The 20,035-nt window shown below is 33.6% G+C and overlaps 1 protein-coding gene across 2 annotated transcripts in view; it reads left to right on the forward strand.

The window, feature by feature from the left end:
- Positions 1-20,035, forward strand: part of PACRG (parkin coregulated) — a 217,751-nt gene that overhangs the window by 70,320 nt on the left and 127,396 nt on the right. The gene's annotated exons all lie outside the window — the stretch shown is intronic.

The raw sequence follows: 20,035 nt of genomic DNA on the forward strand, positions 1-20,035 counted from the left end.
AAAAAACCTGATATCTTGCTCTTGACAGAACACCCAAAGGGACTGATGTGCACTAGTTGCTGGGTAACCTACAGCTGCTCCAGTAAGAATATCTTATGGAAGCATTCCACTGGCAAGTGATATTTAGGACCATGTCAGGAATAAGACGGACTAAAATCTAAACCCACATACTGAAAAAAATTATGGTTTTTTGTTTGTTTGTTTGTTTTTTTACAGGACATATTTATGATTCCTTGGATTTTATTAATTTTATAATACTACAATTAAATTGAACTAAAGCAAGACGTGTCAAGAAGTATTTTATTGCCAGAAAAAATACTGCCATATAAAACCACACAGATTAATTAACCTCTTTATGATAGCATTCAAATATTTTTAGTGATTAGCTAGATCTGTTATATGACAATAAATATTGTCTCAGTAATTGCTACAAGATAGTTCAGAAGCTGAAGAGATGCATTGCAATCAATGTCAGAACTGTATCTCACTTGGCTAAATACTTTTTGATTAATTAATTTTAAGTCACAAAGCTTTTTTTGTACTAAATTTCATATTTGGTTTTTTTCTCCATTCTGCTCAGTATCTCTTTATGAAACTATAAAGGAAATCCTGCCATAAGAATTGAACTTTTAAGTGAAAGTGACTGGTGATTGATAGTAAGAAAGCAGATCTATACTAAGAAAATATTTTGCATACCACTTTTTAAATGGAATTTTCCTGAAGTAGCTATCAGTTTCTTCAATACAAAACACTCCTCATACAACTTGGAAAAAGTTTAAAGTACAAGTGTAATAATTTATTCAGACATTAAACCAATAGATTAAGCTATATTTGCATAATAATAATATTAATGTCAATAATATAGAGAATTGTACAATTCAATGAGAAGGCTTAAATAGTGGCACCTCAAAACCATGCATATATAATTAATTTTATACTGTCCCTATAATTAATTTGAAAATGTATGTTTGAAAATAAAAACCCAGGAGGCCAGAATGCTTTTAATGAGATTTAAAACAGTCAAGGAATACATATTAAGAAAGGAGAAAGTATTTTTAAAAGTACTGGGTTGCAGAAATTATTAATTGCAGGAAGCTATCTCTCTACTGTTCATAATACACAAGCCCATTTACTTCCTTAGGAAGGTTATGAAGTAGCAATGCAAAAAGATATCTTGAAATGAGAGTATGCATTATAGGGATGCTTCTAATGCCTTTCTCTGATAAATGCAGCTGTGTAACATGACTTAGTTCATATTGCAGTGAGTGAAAATGTAGTGAATGCCATGTTCAATACCAAGTCAGAGGTTTTAGTGATATGCCTCAATTTTTTCCTTTAAACAATGTCACATTGTTTTTCAAAAAGTCTTACTAATTGTTACAAAACAGGCTTTATTTATTTTAAAATAGGGGTATTCTCAGTGGTCAAAATAGTTGACAAACTTACATATACTTCTTCAATACTTATGACAGGCTTTCTTCTGCAAATGAAAAAAAAATGTAATTGTTATTACTATTAATTAACTTTTCAGTCAATTCTGTATTCCAGTACCATTGATTCCTCCATTATTTTCTTCATAATTTTTTCCTTAGCAATTTTGCTACGTTTTGTGATACATTTCTGTGTATGGTAGTGAAGTGATGCTTGTGTTTTCTGTTAGGGAGAGAGGTAAATAGTTTCCTTGATATTTTGATACATTCACCTTTTTTAGTATATCTTTAAAGTTCCTTTGACATGTAACTAGATGTCATTTGCCTAGTTGCAGGAGCAGTATCTGTTTCATTTGTACTACTAAATTACATGGAGAAAGAACTGACTTCTTTAACTTTTCATATCCAGCTCATATATTTGACTGACAGTTATACATTTCACTTCAAACTGAATTTCAGGCTTGCTACAGAAGTAGATATAAAGCATCCTATTCATGTTAATGAGCACAGTCTAAGCCCTGAATGAGAACAAAAACGATTACACTTGAATTCAGTGAATATTAAAACTGTAGATTCGTTGTTACCCAAAGTAGATTTCAGATTCCAGTCATCATACTGTTTTTTTCAATTCACAGCCCTGGAAATTTTTTAATCTTGTTATTCATAGGAGCAAGGCACTATCACACTCATTTAGAGGTCTTTTTTTCTCATTTCTAACAGTGACTGGGATGAAACACTTAAGAAAACTTATGATCAACAGGGTAAATATTTCTTCTATGTTTCTTTCCCTGGTAGATCCTCCTGGTTTCCAGCTATCAGTGGCTTAGCAGCTTCCTAACTGAGAAGTTGAATTAAAAGTTTTGCATTTAGGAAGACTGAATTACATTTATGTTTCATTATGCATTTTATGAGAAAAATGCTTCCTTTCATTTTAAATTTATGCCTGATTATTTGTTCTCATATTATTAAAAGGGTTGAAGTACTGTTATATATTTACTCCACCTGTACTGTTCATGATTTTTAATGTATCCTGTGCAGTCATCAGTTTTTCCAAACGCAACAGTTTTAGATTATCCAGTTCTTTCTAGTATGAAAAAATATTCTATGCAGAAGCATAGAAGCATAGTCCTTACTGCACTTTTCTTTATCTTCTCAACTTCTTTTAAACACTCTTTCAAGTCATATGACTACAAATTTTTGCAGCAACCTAGCATTTACCATGGTGGAATGAAGTTTTATGACCAGTATTTAATGTTTAGGAATAACTGCAACCATTTTATTTGCATTTTTCATTGTCACCAAATACTGTGCCTGCATTTTCAGATAACTGCAAGGGCTTAAAAAACTCTTTCCTGAGTAGTACACTGGTACAATTAGGATTGATTGGTTATTTTTCCTCATATGTATTACTGTGCATTTACCAATAATGCATTTAATCTATCATGCTATCACTCTTTTTAACTATAACAAAGAGCACGGGCAAGGACATACTCCTTTGGAATCTTACCAGTAACTTCTCCACATTGTGGAAGCTGACTGCTCAGTTATATTCCTCATTACTATGCTTCAACAGTTTACTAATTTATGGAAGTATTTTCCTTGTTATCTTTTTATTGTTTGGGTTTTTTTCTATAGGAATCTTTTGGTGGATTTGGGGCTCTAGGTCCATCTGCAATTTCAGACACCTAACTTAGCTAAGTAGTCTTCTTGGGCATCTTCTGCAGACAACGAGAGAGAAAACTTTCCCAGGGGCAAATTCAAACTATTCCCACTTTTAGCAAACAGAGTGTTACAATAGAAAGAGGCCTGTAAAACAGTAATGGTAACTCTGCATCCATACTGTATATGAGTGGAGCTTTATTTCTGAGGAGCTGTGATTTGATTTTATATTGAAGAGCCATCAGCAGTTGGAATAGACTGAGTGTGCTCTTGGAGCACGTCTTTGATTCAGCTTTATCTGAAAGGAACCAGTTCAAGTACTCCAAGATCACTTTATGATATAAGTGAAGATAATCAGGAGGTTTCCTTTGAAAGCATAATTCTCCCAAGGAATGCAATAATATAGACCTTCCTCTCACTTAATGAACTAGATTCCTATCCAAAATCATCCCCAAAAAGCACTTCTGGTTTTTTTTTTCACTATATAAAGTGAATTTCAGAGATACTACACTAAGGTTTCACAGGTATGTATACACCATTTTATTAAGTTTTTTAGCAATATGAACACAAAGACAGAATCATCCTTGTTCGTATACTTGATGGCTGTTGTATGGCTTAGATTTTGTCTGGCTTTTGACGTTTTTTTGTATCCTTGCAAATAAATCATATTTATATGCATACCCATATCCATTAATTTTATGATCAATTTTACCATTTTCAGTGCTGTCACATCTGTCATGTTCTGTTTTGCTGCTGCTGGTGTCTAGTTAAGTGGTAGGATGCATCCTGTAGTAGATGATGCAGAAATTTTGTAGTTGTATTTTCCTTTAAGGTTAATTGTTACGTGTAGCTTTGATACAAGTAGATATTTATTAAGTGTAGCATTTAAATCAATTGAGCATCTGGTCTATTTTCTTATTCTTAGCATTTACTTAGTTGCATTTGGTTTCTTATACATGTAATTTCAGTCTTCCAATGGCAAGACTCAGTTCCAGTTTGTACCTTGATAACACCTCTCACTGATTTTCTTCCTTCCACCACATTTTCAAGTTATTTTTCAGTCTTCCACTCATCATGCCATCCACTACTGTGCAAAGATTAAGGAGAGACAAAAAAATTCCCAAGTTCAGTCAGGTAATCTCTAGTACTTCTGAAGATCTTACCCTAGCAAAATAAATAAACAAACAGAAGTACTACTTTATGTTTCTTTTATGCTTGATTCCTTCGAATACTTATTTTTGTACATTCATGAATAACTATGGTAGCATGTACAGGAGCTCCCTGAGCTTATGAATAACTTCTGTCCCTCCTACTGCATCCTCTTTATTGTACAAACTTCTGGGGTGTTTTTATCTGTGTATTTGTTTTTGATTTCAAGCATGCCTTTATCTACAGAGGAATGTATAATCTCATGGGAAAAAAAAATAACATGGGGTCTCCAGTTTAAATATTAGGAGTTGCACCGTAATGATGAAATAGGTACTGTATTTCCTTACATGTAAAAATGGCATTACTTCAATGGTTACAAAAAGATATAAATAAATAAACTATTGTTATCTGGCATTTTTGATAGGAGCATAATTTTTTTCTGCCACTACAAGGAGATTTAGCACTCAGAAACTACATTTCTAAAAAATGCAAGGAGGCTAAAGAAAGAAAAATTCTTTATAATTTCTGTCCTAAATCCTTTTCAGTCTTTTGGAAGAAGAAAATGGTCCAAAATGTGAATTAGAATTTATTATAGTACCTAAAATGACATGCTTAAATATATGTGTATATATTATATTGAGTATGGTTTCATGTTTTCAGGAACTTTTTTTTAATGATTTCTCATTGGAGTATTGCTAACAAAGTAGGAGGCAACTCTGTATTCCCTGGGTATGTAAGCATTAGTAAGGGTTCTTTTTCTCTTACAGTTCTGAAGTACAGGCTGAGATAAGTGCAGTTTAATTTTAAAACTTTCATGAGTTCTTATAAAAATAAATTATGCTTTATAATTGGAAGGTACATCTTAAAGTTCATCTTGTCCAAACCCCCATGCAGAAACATTGCAGATCAAGTTGCCTAGTCAGTTATTTTAACATCTCCCAGGATGGAGATTTTATAACCTCAACAGAAAACCATTTCAATATTTGCCCACCATCACAGGGATTTTTTTATTGCTTTGCATCCAGTTCAAATGTCCCATGTCATGACTCATGGCCACTGTCCCTTGACCTACTGCAGTGCACTTTAGAGAAGAGTTTGGCTTCTCCTTCTTTTGTATTAAGTAGCTGAAGGCAGCAGCAAAATTCTCCTTTAAGCTTTCCTTCCTAAGGCAGAGCACAAGATCTGTCACTCTCGTGTCATGTGTCTCAGTCCCCTGACTGTCTCGGTGGCCTTTTGCTAGACACCAGTGTCTTATAGTGGAGATCCCAAAGATGGACACAGTGTTCTAGACGTGGTCTCTGAAGTACAGAATAGAGAGGAGGAGTAACTTGTTTGACCTGCTGGCTACACAGCTTCCTTTGTCATTCGTTTTCCTCTTCTACTGAAGGTTGAACCCACATTTTCCTGAGTTTTCTTTTTACTGCTAACATGCTTGTTCAAACTTCTCACTCGTGTCACCTCCAGGTGAGCTTTGGTTTCCTGAACTGCAATTCTTCACACTCTATACTTGTCATGAGTAGTCCATCTTTGCTTCCATCTTCTGTATACTTTGATGTTTGAGCTCAGACAAGAATTTTACATTCATCTGTGCTGTTGTCCTGCCATGTTTGTGTGACTTTGAAGAGGAGGAAATGCTTTGAAGTGGTCATCCATCTCTTTTGGCCCCCTTTATCCTGCAGGGCAGTTTTCCCCTGTGCTGTACTCTTATTAAAATTTTTGATCCATCTTTGATGGCACACAGATTCTTTAAAAGTAGACTGGCATACCTCATGAGAAAGAATATGCCATCAGTGTGAACTGTCAGCTTGTACAAGGTAAACATGTTGTAGGCAAAAATTGTAGTTTGCAAATCTCTAGCTTGTGAAAGATAATCCAAATTGTGAAGGGTAAAATGAAAAATTGAAAAAAATTAATTTAAAACTATTCAAAGTCACACAGACTATTGGAAAATGTATTATTTTCATCTAATAGTAAAAGAGAGTCTTGTGAAAATCACACTTTCTGAAAGCTACTGATAATTCTGACTGTTCTAGCAGAATGAAAATATGATGCTAAAATGTTTTTTTTTTGCTAATTAGTACTTTTGGTTAGTGTTAAAATGTAGTTAGTGTTAAATGGGTTATTACATTCATTATTTGATATGTTTTCAATAAGATAGTCAAATGATTCTGCAATCATTTGATTATTCAATCATTTGAACCTCCCTTTTTTTTTTTTGCAACAACAGTACATTATGAGTTCCATGCATTAATTATGCACCTTATGAATAAATATTTACTATTTAAAAATATGTTTTTAATTTCAATATTTCACTGACTGTCCCACTGTTCATTGCAGCAGGAAAAACAGAAGCTTCCAGTCCATCTTTATATATACTATTCACAAATATAAATACCTCCAGTGTAATAATTTTTATTCATCATCTTTTTGACTTAATCAATCATGGCTTTTTGACTCCTGAGATGTTTTTCTAAATCCTAAACTAGCCTCACTGTTTCACTATCTCTGAACTCTCTTTAATCCTGAATTCTCTTTTAAGGGGAAGTGATCATACCTTCCTACAATATTCCAGATGATTTGCATTACTGGTTTGTTTTCTGTATTTTTTCTATTCCACATTTTCTAAATTATGACTTTTTTTTTTTTTTTTTTTTTTTTTTTTTTAACTGCTGAGGCACAGTTCCCTAGTGAACAGTCTTTTTTATTTATTTCTGAATGATTGATGAGTTGGCCTTTTTCTTGAGGTCATTTAGCCAATTTGCTGGAGTATTTCTCTTTTTGACCTGCACGGCTTGCTTTGCATTTAATAATACTTATTACATTTTAGGTCATGTGTCCATTCAGCTACTTAGGCCATAAGCAAGATGTGGGTTATTTGCTAGCATTTTGTCCTGTTCATTTTCTCAATTTTTTTAGGAATTCAGTAGGTGAGGGTTTTCCTTTATTTGGAATTTATGTAGAAGTCCATTATGAATTAAACAGACTGGACTGCTGAATTCAGCTCATGCATCTGAAAGTCCAGTTACATGCAAATTGAAATAGTGCTTTTCCATACAGAGAAAACCAGTTTATATTGGAAACCAAGTCTTTACTCAATTCATACCATATTTTTTCAGTTTTATATAACATTTTATAATTTTCCAAAGCAATAATTTTCTTTAGCACCTGTTTTTATTATGTATTTGTTATTACTGATAGGATCATCATCAAAGCATGTCTAGAATCTTTTGGGGGAATAAAACCCCATATAGTTTAGGGTACGTGGATTTTGAGTTTGTATTTCTGCGAAATACAAAAAAAAGAATGGAACAATTGTAAAAGTGCAATTCTGTAACCTCATTATTCTCAGTTGCTGCATTAAGCAATGAAAAAGTGATTTATTAGTTTTTAACCTATATCTCACAGGTATCTTTCCTACAGTAATGAATACAGACCATCATTTTCTGTAAACCAGCCTCGTCAGAGAAAAACTCTCCAATACTATTTAAAAGTCAAAATAAACTGATGTATTCTTTTGTGGGCTGTGATCAAGAAATCATGGATGGCTGTTTTCTTTCTTACAGCTTCTTACTGAATTTGAATAAGACATAAAGCTATCTAGGCTGAAGTACCTTTTTATTAAAAATATATAGTTGACCTTCTGCTTAAATCACTATCTACCTAAAAAAGTGATAGGCCATTTATAGTCTGATTACTTTTTATATAAAAGTTTCTTTTATGATATCTGGAGTTTGTGTTTATATTTATTGTATCAAATATTAAACCTAAGCTTATCTGCAGAATATTTGAAAACAGTAGCAATGCCAATATAACTTTGCATATTTTCTTTGAGATATCAGACTGCAGTGGCATGGAACTTTATGGCCCATAATAAAAGAAGCAAAACCTAATAAGAAGACCTGGATACATATTTGAAAGTTGGCATATATTTAGGAAAGAAATTACCAGGCGCCATTGCTCAGATACCCAACTAAATTAGCAGATTAAAATGTATTTTGCTCTGAGGAAGAATCGTAATAAACTCCCAACTTTAACTTCAGTAGAAAGCTAATTTTTAAATTTTTTTTCCAATCTATATCTGTTGTATTTCTTAATTCTATACCCAAATCTGATATACTGAACTTAAATTTATCTCTTTCTCTTCAGTGGTACACGTGCCCTCTGTTTTTGAGGGGTTTTGCCACAAAATATGTGGATTAAACTCATGATTTCTAAATATAAACTATTTTCATTGGAGTCAGCAAGATTAATGCCTACATTTTTCAGGGTACACACTATTTCACTTGATATACTACATAATGAGTGAAGTCACTGAGGATGATTAAGAGAATATGTGCATTACTTCACATTTTTAGACTACTGAAAGACAGTCGGGACTTTCTTGTAAATAGATTCACTGAGAAAATCCAGCTGTGTATTCCTGTACAGCAGAAATTGAATCATCTCAATTTTAAAAGGCAAGCAAGTAAACGAATAAATACCAAACACAGTCTCTTGTTTTAGGCTTTTGACTCTAAAGCATTCATCGTTCTTTTAATCTGTTTTTCTGTTAAAAATCAATTTTCATTAAATTAATATGGAACCACTTGTATTTCACCTAGGCAAAGGGTGCAATTTCTTACATCTTACGTAATTGATAAAACATATGCACAACCTATTGAACATCCTGCTAATACTCTATGGGTTTTCTGAGAGTAACATTAAAAGAAATATATTTTATTTCAATCGTGAAAGCTGGAAAGCTCAGCTAAAATTGCTGTCGTGACAAAGGTAGGTAAAAAAGGTTGTAGAATAATTTCTGAAACGAGAACTATCAAATACATCAAAATGCAAGTGAAGGAAATAAATTTAAGAGCAGAATAACAGGTAACAAAAGGACTGAATAGTATATTTGTTTCTTGAGAATATTCTGAGTGAAGTCAATTAATTTGAAGATATGAAGCTGCAACAGGGTTATAGGCCTAGGATTAAGAAAGTATAATGTTTTACAAGAAGTGTCGTGGCTTTGCGTATTGGTTTGTATTTCTACATTTCAGTTTATTAGTCTTTGAGAAAGCTGATCTGATCTGAATGGGCAAAGCAGAAGTAGATGAGACAAACATATTGAGGACAGAAGATCTGAAAAGTTTCACAGGGAACAGCAGGGAGAGTGAAAATGGATTAACAGAAAGCAAGAAAAGGGGTTTGTCGGAAATGGAAGGTTTAAAAGTACCTTTTAAAAAGCGAGGAAAAAAAGAAAAAAGAAATAGGAAATAGATTCCTGCAAAAGTCCACTCAGGAGAAAGGGGCTGAGAATGAAGGTCATCTGAGCTTTTCTAGGGATGACCTCAATTCTTGTCTTGGGCCTTAAGTGCAGTAGACATAGGTTGAATACAGAGAAGTGGAAGAAATAAGATAAACCCTTACTAATGAGTTATTCCACTCAAGAATTTACTGGTTGTCTCTCAGCCAAGGTAAATGGGCATATGTTCATTATATTCTGATTGTTATATTATTCCTAACATTAGAATATTTGATGAAAGAAACTCCATTGAAGTGCTTATACTAAAGCTCATTTTATTTTTAAAATCAACTATCTAAATATTTGAGGCTGCAAGATGTTGTTCTGTATTGGAAACTAATTATACTGGTTTTACTTTTAAAGTAATGATTGAACTTGCTGAGGAATAGCAAAGATTTGCATATTTACATAATGCTAGTGACTAGTGAGAAAATTGCCTCCTCATCTGTTACCTTTGACAAAGGAAGACTTATTTTTACATTTTTATATATATATGTGTATAATGTATGTGTTCATATGTAGAAATATGTATATATTTTGTTTACTGTTTTGCCAATTCAATATCAAGGCTATGTATTTTTCCTATTTCAAAGCATCTTTCATATAAAGTAGAAATACCTCTTGACAGCATCAAAATAATCTTCTCTTCTGAAAAGTGATTATATAAAACCATCAATTCCTGATTTGGTAGATCTATTTCTATTGTGGCATTTGAGTCATATCTGATACTAGTGACAAAAATATTTTTAATTTAGTTACCTAGCTTCAGTTACAGCAACAGGAACTACACAAAATAAAAAAGGCTGAATAACTTTAGTCAGCATATGTCTTGAAAATGCTATGTGATTGTGGAGTGGTGATTGATGAAGTACAAAAAATTATGGAACTCTGGATCATATTTTTCCCTCTGGTAAATTTTATAATCTAGGAAACAGAAATAATTACCCAAGAAAAATGTGACAGTTTTGAGAATTATGTGAATTTCTAATTTATTTTTTATTTCTCTAACTGCTTTCTGGATATGATCTCCAATCTGGATTAGAGTCTCCATTTTATGGAGGAAGATGGAACACATTTCTATATATCAGAAGTAAGACAGCAAAGGTCGCCAGTGCCTGAGGCTCATTACTCAAATGATAATTTTGAGTAACAGTTACAATATCTTGCTGAAAGCAAAAGTACAAGACAGAGAACCACCTTTATCCTGGCCCAAACCAGGACAACCATAAACTTTGGACATCCTTTGAAAGCAGCCTCACTTGAACACTGTGAGCATGAAGAATCCCAACATGAAAATATTGGGAAGTATCAGCTCCTTCTTCTAGAGCAAACAGGTACTCTGTCAGGTCAGGGAGAGGCAGAAGCTTAAGCTGCATGAGTGTAGGAAACCAGTGGGAAAGGCTGTTCCAAAAGTTTTGTAGGTGCTGAAGACTGTGCTGCTTGAGGTCTGCTATAGTTTGGCTACTCCTTTCTTTACATAGCATATCAGAGCATATATTCATGGCACAAGGTGTTATGCATATTGCACATATGCAAAGTATTTGCATATTGTCTGGAGCTGTTCTTCTGTTTGACTGGAAAAGTAAATAGCTGCTGTAAAAATACAGTAAGTGTTCCCCATGTGATATTCTTAAAGGACACATTTGGTTCCACTGAAACTTCACTCCATTATGCAGGACCTCTGACACTGCCAGGGCTGTCTGATGGGGCTTGGAGGGCATTTTATATGAAGACTTTATGATCACATGTTTTAAACTGGTCTTTCAGTGGGGTGGAAATAATTCACATATGGATATTTCTAGTTTTGTCTTGATCTGTGCAGTGTTCATTAAAAAGTAATGCTCAAAAGTTCTTTGGTAATGACTATGTATCTTTTCCTCCATTGACTGGATGAGTTGATGAGTAGACTCAGAACTGTATTTTTTTGAATTTCTACTCAAAATGCACAGCACGGTACTGCTTTTTCCCTTTGCTGAGGTGAAACTCTGTTTCCAGTGTATAAACAGCTAAATGTTAGAATCCTGTAAATTAGATCAGACCAAAGGTTTCCTCTGAGAAAGTGCTCCTGAATGATCCAATTCTCAGAGCACTGATCAGCCTTAACTCAAATTCAAGGAGTTTATTACTTTTGGGGTGGTAAAGTGGTTGAAATAGATAATTTAAGAGCATGATAGCTGTCTAGATAAGAGTACTGAGGAAGAGGTGCAAAAAGGAACAGATACATTTCAGATTGTCTAAACTTGTCTCTAAACCTACTGATTGGCTTAAAAAGATGTGGAAACATTTTTGAAGCAGTATTGTAATAAAAAGTAGTGCTACCATATGACTTAAGATCCATAGTTTATTAATTATCTGTAGTCCAATATATAGTAAACAAATCTTGTAAATAAAAAGATGAGTTCTTAGGTGCTTTTTCCAAAGTTGTTTTATACTCTATAATTTTATATTCTCTTTGATGTTGAATTTCCCCCTGTAACTATCTCTAAAAATAATGCTATTACCTAAAAAGTTCTTTTTGATGGGAATTTAATGAAGCATTTCACTAACAGGACATCTCCTACTGATGCTGTGTTTACAGAAGCACTGTATAACTCTCAAAGCAGGACCAGGGGGAAAATATTTAAAATCTAGCTGACAAAGTCAACTCAGTTTTCAATTAAGCATGAAGTTTGACCAGGGAAAAAGACTGCCCACAGAACCTTTAAAGAGGAGAGCAACCCGTTAATGTGTTCCCTTTTTTCAGACTGCCTTATATTTGACCAACCTTAATGAATGTGGTGTTGTGGTGTCAATGACACTTTACTGCCTTCTTTAAAGATCCAAGCATATTTCTGAAGTGTTGTTTTTGATTATTCAGTTTTGCAGAAGTTTTCTTAAATAATTAATTTTATCAGAAAAAAAAAACTTTATTTTTTCTCAATAGTATTTTGTGGAATCATTGTCATAACAAATTTTTGAATCACAGCAAATTCCCACTATAATTCTATCCAGTTTCCTGGTAATCCACTGAGATTCCCAGCGTTCCATCTTCCACATCTCTAAGACACCTATGTAACATGGACCGAAGATAACTGAAACAGTACAACTGTATTCATTGCTCCAAGAGTAGGGACTTGAAGTTGTCAAGGTCCACAGTTGCTTGTTGGCTATGCTCTTTGTTAGGAATGTTAATTTTATTTAGTAGCTAGGAAAAACTGCTGTTAAACAACGTTCTTATGGGTGAATAATGTATTTTTGTAACACAGAAAACATTAAAATTTCTTACAAGTAGGAAGCATATCTAGTTCTGACAAAATAAGTGCTAATTCTATTGATGTTCCCATCTCAGTCTCCTTATACCAGGATTCTATTCCAGGCAGTGCAAATTCCTTCAAATTCCCTCCCATTAAATTTGTCAAACATTCTTTTACTCTGAAATTTCAGATAAGACATGCTAGGAAACACCATCCATTCCTAATGAAACTTGACACAAATTTTAATTTACCTACCTTTGGTAGCTGGAAAATTGATAGCAGAGATGAATTGGTGGCACCAACTGCCTGGACTGCCCAGCATTTACAGATAATCTTGTTGAAGTTTGTATGGTTCACTTCATTCCCTAAAAGGCAATAAATCCCACACTTCCTTTTGCTCTCCGCGAGAGAAAAGATTTTAGCATTTAAGCTTTCATTTTTCTGTCATTTTGTCTAAAGTAAAGAAATTCTTTTAATCATCTACCACGACTCTACTTCTCCTGGATCCATCTGTCTGAGTTTTAAGGGGCAGTGTGATTGCATGTTCGCATGATTTAAAGGGTCTTTTGTCATGCAGTGAGTTCCTTTATAATGGATCAAAACATTAATGCATGTAAATGAAGAGACAGATGCCCTCAGAATACTTCTCTAGCTCTGAAATGTGTTTGGTGATAACAAAGGTTGTTGGAAATCTATCATATACCCCTTAGGAAATTTATTTTCCAATATGGCAAACTACATTAATTTGTGTTTTTAACCATTTCTTTTTAGTATCAAAGCAATTAAAATCAGACTAAATTATTTTAAGCAAACAACTTTATTTTAAGTGTATCTGTTTATGCTTGGAATAGAGCACAGATGCACTGTAATGTCATGAAGCACAATAAAAGCTCCTCCGTGTTTTATGGATGGCAGAACTTAGCAGTTCAGGTACATTTGCCATCATGTCCTGAAAGTAGAAGAGAAGTTTTAGAGTTGAATTTTAAAACTTTGAATTAGTTTTTACTACTGAAACTTCACTTATATTTACAAGTATTCTAGCTCTGTCTTTCACTGAGTTAATATCTCTTCTTTTGCTTATCTTGAGAGATACTTACTTGAAATCCTTGAATGTGATATTGTGGCAGTTTCTGGCACAGAGTTCCACAGAGAATAGTTATGATACATGTATCCTGTACCAAAGACCTTCTGCTGTATGCAACAGGTCCCCAGCCTTTGGCTTTCATTTTCCTTGCTTAATTTAAGCAGATGGTGATATATAATATTAGACAACTGCAAGATAACATTTGTTTTCTGACTAGATAAAAGAATAAATATAGCCAAATAATCTTCTAAAAAGAGATGCAAAGTTAAAATTAAATTGTGAGGTTTAAAATCAAGTTTTCTATAGTGAAGAGAAAAAATAATATTTTCATTTAGAAACTCGTCTTATTTTCACTGTCAATTAATTATGTTTATATATTTTTAATGACTGTTAAAAATTATTGTAGAATCATAGAAAGGAGTTGGAAGGGACCTCTAAAGATCATCATGTCCAACCCCCCTGCCAGAGCAGGGTCACTTACAATGGGTCACACAGGAACGCATCTAGGTGGGTTTTGAATGTCTCGAGGGAAGGAGACTCCACAACCTTCCTGGGCAACCTCTTCCAATGCTCTGTCACCCTCACAGTGAAAAAATTCTTCCTAATATTTATACAGAACCACATATGCTCCAGTTTATAACCATTGCCCCTTGTCCAATTGTTGGTGACCCCTGAGAAAAGCTTGGCTCTGTCCTCCTGGCACTCACCCCTTACATATTTGTGCAAAGACACTTCCAACCCAAAACTAGTGTTTGATGTGTTCTGAGATACAGACAGATATGCTGAAGAATGTATTTTAAGTCTTCCTGGAGAATGGGTCATGTGGAAGAATCTCAATCTGTTGAAGCATTCTTTTTAAAAGGTAAATTAAAGTTATATAAGCAGTGGAAATGATGGTGTTTCCATTGGCAGAAAGGGCAAGTGATGAAAGAGATGAGAGGTAAAATGGTATGAAGAGAGGGCAGTTTTCATTTAAAAAAATAAGAGGGTTTAAATTAGTTTATAAGTTGCCAACTTTAAGGTATATTGCTAAACTTCACTGCAAAAAAAGACCTTTTGGAGAAAAATTCCAACACAATTTGTCTCAAAACTGTCTCATAGAAGTAGTTTTAATGTACTTTATGAATAAGTAAAACTGTTCTATTGCACCAACTTCTATTAAGCAGTATCTATAGAGAGCTGTCATGAAGAAAGGTTTTTGGGGTTTTTTTTTGGCAAACATGATGATTAGAAGTTGATTTTTTTTGTTTATTCTCTTTTCTTCTACTCCAACCCTTCCAACAGTTCTTCAGTCTTGTATCAATAAAGGCAATCAATATATGATGCCAGTGTTAATAACTGTAACATGTTAAGAATTTTATACTGCATAGCATTTCCTTTTTTCCCACCTATTCCAACTATTGAAAGTAGAAATAAAATGATGTAACCTACTTGAGCATTAAGATTACTGTGTTTGCCCCTAACACTGCATTTCTGTGCACTTAAGAGGCATTTCAAGTACTCACTTCAGTAGAGGACTTTGTGTCCTTTCCTAGATGTCTTCTGTTTACCAAGATCAGCACAGGAAGATGTTTTAAAATCTCCGTGGTCTTCACATTTATTAAAATTCCTTTATGCTGCAAACTGTTTTAGCAGGGTGTAGTAGAATTTAACTTCAGTTTCTATTAATTCAGGAATGTATCATCACTGCCAAAAACAAATATGAGTGAAGAACTTCATAACTCATAAAACACTGGAAATGGTTTCCTAGAGAGATGGTGGATGCTCCAAGTTTAAGAGGCATTTGAGCAATGTTGTTAATATATTAATATAATATTCTATTCTAAAGGAAAGAATGTCTAAAAAGGACAGATACCTACTTCACAGTCCTCACTACTACTTCACAACAGTGCTGTAGATTCCACCTTTGCAAAACCTTGAATTTTGTATCACAAAGGAAAAGCACTTCTCCAGCCTGAGTGGATTCTCTTGAAATGTTCTCAATGTTACTTCTGCCCGTGTGGTCTCTCATACAACATTCTGTGTTTTGTGCTATGAAGCAGGAAAATGTTACTCATTTACTGTTTATCAGTAATCATGCTTATTAGAGATCAGAGACATATTTCCTGATCAAATTAGCCTTACAAAATGATGTTTATGCAAAACTTCTGTAGAAGGAAGGTTTCCTACTTGCAGAAGCATCTTCACAGGTCAGTGGGTACTCTCTTTACATAACTCATCTTCAAGAAGGCAACCATCGCCCATGGATGACTAATTTAGAACCTGTTACTGCTAAAGGCAGGTAAATACTGCAGATAATGCTCTCTCTGGATATAGCTATGTATATATATCTGTAATTACCACTAATATTTGTTTACTGATTAAATAATTGTAGGTCTGGTTGGAGTAACAATTTTGGAATGTTAAAGCTGTATAGATTTGCAGATGCTTTTACTCGTATTATTATTAACCATGAAAACAGGAGATCTGCAGTTCAGTCAAGGGAAAGTAAAAGGATGTCTGAAGTGGCAGAGGCAAATAGGGATGAAAATTACAACAGACTCCCCATTTTCTAGTGTCAGTGAATATGCACTTCCAATCTGATATGGCTAAAATCACACTAGCAAGCCAAACTACAATCCTGAAAACTAACTGATCCAGTAAAGCTGGGGTTTTAGAACTTGGAAGCTAAGTCTAAACTAAAATAGTGGAAAAAAATAGAGAAGGTGATAGATAATATAAAGCCTTATTTTCTAAAAAAAATAGAACATGTTAGACTATCCGCATATTTCTCTAATTGAAAAACCTCTGGTTTAAGTGCAATGCATTTAATCTAATCTCTCATGTAAGTAAAGCTTTTCACTTAGCCTGGTTTTAAAAAAAACTTTATTTTTGCATTTGGTTATTTTATGTATATATTTATCTAATATAGCAGTACAATCCGTACTGCAAGAATCTCAGTGTTGATAAAGAGATGGGTAAAATGGAGACTGGTTAATTGAAACTTATTGGAGTGGAAAGAGTTTTTAAATAATATTTGTCAGGTATCAGACCTAGGGATGATATGTTTAATGAATCCAGCAGCAACCCAGGGAGAAAAATTAGAGAGTACTGAATAATATGAACTTGGAAGGTTTCAACGTTACTGAAGAAGACCATATAACACACACACACAAAAACCCCAAACTTGAAAACTCAAACAATTAGACTGAAATGAAATTGAATCGTAAGATCTCTGACTTCAGACAATGGACTCTTCATCTGGAAAAAGCAAGGATATTAATGGGGATGAAAGAATTTTTGTGAGAACTGTAAACTACCAGGACAATTTAAAAATGCTGGTAGACCTCTGGGGTGAGCAAGGTGTTTTTTGCAAAGAAACAGTCATTAGACAAGGCATTGATAAGGCCTCACAGACCAGGTTATATTCAATACTATAAGGTCATTGCAACTTCTATTCTGTAGAATATGTTTCTGTATTTTCAGGAGTAACCCAAAGTGCAGTAGAGAATTGTATTTCCTGCAGAAAATAGATACTTTCTCATAAGACAATGGGTAGTTAAAGTCAATGTAATTTTTTAATATTACAAGGAAAGCTTGAAGACTTATGAGAAGAAACAAAAGGATATTTTATGTTTGGAGAGGAAAAAAAAGAACTGGCTACATCACCCTAAAACTTTTGTTTCTATTTGTCACCATGTTTTCCCAGCTTGTTAACATAGGAGGCTATATTAGTTCTGTGCTCTCTGAACTGTCCAGTATAATCTCTTGCTTGAATTTCAGAAAGGCAATTTTTAATACCATTATTATGAATTTTTGGGAAGACATTGCTCCATATGGCAACAATTTTGGAAATTAAGTTTTAATATGCTTGATGGATGATCTATTCTATTTCTAGCAGTATCTGCTCTTGTCAGTGTAATAAATCATAGTATGCATTCAGTAGTTTGATTCCCTCTGTAAATTTATTTTGTTTGGTAAACAATTATATTGCTTTTCTCAGTATTCAGATAAACGTTAATGGTGTCACATTTTCCATTAAACTTGTAAGAAAGCAGTTAATATGAAGAGCAAATGATAGTTGAATCCACTTTTAGTAGCTTTTTGCTTTTTCAGAAGGAATGATTCTGACTCTGTAGCAAGTTCTACAGCCCTCATGATCATGCTGAGTTCCAGCTCACTGTCAATAAACTAGTTGAAACCCCATATAACCTAAGACTTTTTTCTGATTCCTGGCTATATCCAGGGGACAGGACTCCAATGGTGCACTTCCAGACAAGCTTTTCTTTCCTTACCTTTCTAGATTTCAGATGTGTCTTTATTCCCTGATTGCTGCCTGGACACAAAGTAAACAAAAATACACACACCATAGCCCAGTTTCACCCTGTATCTAAATAAGTTTGCACTGGGGGATCATTTCTGTAGAATGATTGAAGCTGGCTGCCTCTCAAACTGGCTGGAAGAAATTTCCAATTTCTGTCCATCTTTTATAGATGCTACCTGTTCTACTGTAACAGGGAAAAAAAAAAAAAAGGAAAAAGAAAAAAAAAAAAGAGGAGAAAAAGAAAAGAAAAAAAGAAAATGGAAAGAAAAGAAAAAAGAGAAAAAGCAAAAAGAAGTGGAAGGCTTCACTGAGCTGATTCCACAGGAAAAGATGGCTTAAAATGAGAGATGGTGAAGGAACATTTTGTATCTTCTTATTCAAAGATTAATTGTATCTATACAGCTTCAATTTATATGAATCCTTTGCTTAGTATATTGTATGACAGTACTGTGTTATATGAATGGGAAAATGAGCACTGGGCTATTTCTTTTGCCTGTGAACATGCTTACTGTGTTCCTCTTATATTTACATGCCATGTACCAGCATAATTCTCTTTCTGTTAGACACATTACTTGTTTTTTGTATCATCTAGCCAAAGTGACTAGAGTCGAGTTAAAAGTCTTGTACATCTTTCCAGGTAGGAAGAAAAACTGTATTAGAGTTTTTAATGCAGTGAAGAATAAAGTGTGAAGTCCTAAACAGGACTTCCCTAAACAGGAGCGGAATTTGAAAACTAGAAACAGCTTCAACTCCTGGCACCTGCTTTTTTTAGCCTTTACTCTGCACTGAAAGCCTAACTTTAAGCTTTTTCCAAGAACATATATCCCAAAATTTTTGTCCTTATTCTGGAAGTTGAATGTCTCCTTCCAAAGGTGTCCTTTTATCCACACATAATGCAAAACATACTCTGGACAAAATGATCCTCAGAGAAGCTTACTTGCACAGAAATCATGGTTTCTTAGAAGGAAATAGCATAAAAAGATTTTTCTAAGGCTTGATCCAACTTATTACCTCATCTTTAACTTGAATTTAAAAGTAAATTAAATGAATTTAAAAATTGAATTAATAAAAAATTTGTAAATTAATTTGTTTATTGAATTAATTATGAATTAATTAATCACCGTGAATTAAAAAATATTAAAACTGTTGAACATAAAAGAAACTGAAGAAAACAGCCTGAGGATATGTATATATATATATGTGGTTTTTTTCTTGATTTTTAAAAAACTTCTAGGATTTGTCAATTTAAGACACAGTGTAACTGCAGGTATAAAATGTTATGACTGCAAGAGTTATTCTGATCTTTCAATGGATTTTTTTCCTCAGACCTGTATGATAGATGGCCTTATTATACAAATTCCCTTTTTTATCAGTCCCAAAGTCTCAATAAATTACTGTAATATGGATTCTTCTGTGAATAAAGAAGTGCTTTAAAGTGTTACTAATACTAATTAAAAGAAAACACTTGATTTTTAAAATTATTGTGACCCTTAAGGGCTTACTGACAAATGCGTATTGAAGTTAAAGAAATATTATGCTATCCTGCAACCTCTTTTTTAACAAATCAATAATGTTTTTCATGTGATATGAGAATTAAATTTACGAAGCTGTTTATTTCAGCTGCTCCCTTGTTTGAAAGTATTGATTTCAGAATTTAATTTTTGTCTTGTCACATTCCCTGTCTGCATGCTAGTAATTTTAGAAGAATTTTAGGAGGATGTAAAAACGCAAACAGAATTGAAGAAAAAAATCTGATGAGACTCACAAAAGTTGAAATCAGTTATGCAAATTTCTACTTGATAGCATTGAAGCTGGCACCTTTATCTAAAACCTCTTGAATTTCAAAAGCAAAAAATAAGTATGACAATAACAACTCTCAGACACTATGAATAATCA

The sequence above is a fragment of the Calypte anna genome, chromosome 3 (genome assembly GCF_003957555.1).
Source record: "Calypte anna isolate BGI_N300 chromosome 3, bCalAnn1_v1.p, whole genome shotgun sequence".
NCBI classification, from domain to species: Eukaryota; Metazoa; Chordata; class Aves; order Apodiformes; family Trochilidae; genus Calypte; species Calypte anna.